The sequence below is a fragment of the Sinocyclocheilus anshuiensis genome, unplaced genomic scaffold (assembly GCF_001515605.1).
Source record: "Sinocyclocheilus anshuiensis isolate Anshui unplaced genomic scaffold, SAMN03320099.WGS_v1.1 scaffold943, whole genome shotgun sequence".
NCBI lineage: Eukaryota > Metazoa > Chordata > Actinopteri > Cypriniformes > Cyprinidae > Sinocyclocheilus > Sinocyclocheilus anshuiensis.
Window position 1 is genome coordinate 296,441 of NW_015542391.1, and position 2,614 is coordinate 299,054.

At 35.3% G+C, this 2,614-nt stretch overlaps 1 protein-coding gene across 1 annotated transcript in view; it reads left to right on the forward strand.

The window, feature by feature from the left end:
• grk6 (G protein-coupled receptor kinase 6) overlaps positions 1 to 2,614 on the forward strand; it is a 43,960-nt gene that overhangs the window by 6,036 nt on the left and 35,310 nt on the right. The window lies entirely within an intron of this gene.

The window sequence follows — 2,614 nt, forward strand, 5'->3', positions numbered from 1 at the left end:
AGAGGGAGAGAGAGAGAGAGAGAGAGAGCTTGAAATGTCTACTTTAAAGCAAACCTATTTAAATCAAAAACAAAAGCTCTCTGTATTCTATGTAATCTATACGAAAGGTGTATTTCTCTATAAAGGCACATCCGCTGTACTGTAGAGATGGTGAATCAGCATCATCAACTTAATCTTTGCAGCAAATACTAACTCAGAAAACACTATTTTATTAATTAATAATTAAAATATGTTCTTGCTACTTTTTACAACACATTCATAGTCATTACTTTTGCTGGTGCTTAGGGGCAAGCTTTATGCTTGCGCTTGAGCACAGAATAATCTCTATATTAAAGGCTCATTATATATTTTAGTATTTAAATAAATATAAACGTGCAGTTAGTTGACTAATGACTTAAATGAGCGACTGCTAGTCAACTAGAAAAATCTTTAGTCGGGGGCTGACCTAGTGTAGGCAAAAACATTCTGTTTTTGTGTGTCTTTTAAATGCAAATGAGTTGCTGATCCCCGCCCCCTTTCCAGAAGAGGGCTGTGCTTTTACAGCTCATGCCTTGGTTACTCCACCAACAACAAACAAATCATCTGTTTGTTTTTGATTATCATCTCTATCGCGCTCACTCTCGTGAAGTTGCAGATCTTCGTCATCATGATAAGTTTATTCTTATGTTTTTTAAAAGCCTTCTGATATATGGTTTTCTAAGCGCAGACACGCAAAGCTCACATAAACATAGTCGGTTATGTCTGCGAACATAAACGGCTGCGTGTCAGTATATTAGATCTGAGAAACAGCATCTTTTGGACATGGCGACAACACACTATTAACACAACTCAACCAAGCTTTGCCTCCTCTTATTTTTTGCATATGCCTTGGGCGAGAATTATTTAAATGAGGGATATTGTGACATGTGCATTCCCGGAAGAAAACTCAGGACTGCAATTAAGCCGTTTGAAGGAGTTCAGAAACAGTGCTTATTGCTGGGTTAAATGCAACCCATCAATTGGGTTGTTTTGACCCAGCGGTTGGGTTACTGTCCAGAATGTTGGGTTAAACATTTAACCCAACTGTTGGTTGAAAACAACCCAGTCGCTGGGTTTGTCCATATTTTACCCAGCGCTGGGTTGTATTTAACCCAGCATTTTTTAGAGTGTAGTGATATAGAGAATAACTCTATTTGTTATTTATAAATTTGCAGATGTTTTTCATGCGGCATTGAAAAAACAGCAATATTACGAACTAAAGGAAGTTGAAAATGTAAAAAAAGCATAATAGTTAATTAGACGCCTTTAATGGATTTAAATTTAATTTAATTTAATTTATCTGAAATGAGATTGCAGAGCAATATGCAAGGGAAAGTCAATCCTAAAATTATATTGTTTGCTTGGAGAACGATACAGTGAGCAAAAAAATCCATAAACTTCAAGCCATCTCTACATACTAGGGATGCACGATATTGGATTTTTGCCGATATCCGATATGCCGATAATTTTCATCTCATTTTGGCCGATAGCCGATACCGATACGATATATAATAATTTTTCAGTTTGGTTATTTTTTAACAAGAACTTATTTGTTAGAATTAAATAAACAATAATAAAGTCATTTTATAATTACACAGGGTTCGTACGGTCATGAAAAACCTGGAAAAGTCATGGAATTTTAAAACACCAATATCCAGCCCAGGAAAAGTTTTGGAAAAATAAATAAACAAGAGCCGCTGCACGCTGCGATACAAGACTTTCACTCGCATTTCGGGACAGTTGACAGAATTGTCACTTGCCTAATCGGGTCATTGTTGCACCGTCAGAAAATGTTATTATTTATTTGAACGTCTTTTTAAGCCATTCGGTACTCGCGCGCTGCAGAGGCGGTGCGCAGTCACATCCAAAGTGCGCTCGTGCGTATATAAAGCCACCATGCCAGTACCAAATTGAGTTTGCTACCAAATAAGCTTAGCAGAACCCTGCACGGGCCTCAAACATATGCCCTAGTCCGGCCCTTATCCGACAGATTATCAGAATTACTGGCCGAGTCCGACTGGAGCCCGTGTCTTTTTTTCTCTCTCTTTTCCCCATTGCACAGCTGCAGTTGCAGCCATTAAAGGGGTCATATGATGCAATTTCAATTTTTCCTTTCTCTTTGGACTGTTACAAGCTCTTGGTGCACAAAGAAGATCTGTAAAGTTGCAAAGACTAAAGTCTCAAATCCAAAGAGATATTCTTTATAAAAGTCAAGAGTCACTCATTTTAGTCGATATATTTCCTTTTGTCCACCAAATCTCTCCTGTGCAGAAATTATAAACAAATTATTTTTAAATTTTGGTTAGTTTTGAACAAGAACTTATTTGTTAGAATTAAATAAACAATAATTAAGTTATTTTATAATGCCAGTACATTGAAGATTTGAAAATAACTATAAATAAACTATATATTGATCACTGTATTTTTTTTTTCAGAAAGATGCAGTAGTAACCTTAACATTTTATTTTATGATTTAACATTTGTGAATGGTTTAAAACAAAAGAGTTGTAAAAATTCTGAAAATATTTCAGAGCTCATAATTTGTTTAAAAAATATAACATATTACACATTAATGAATAAATCAGTATATATATAA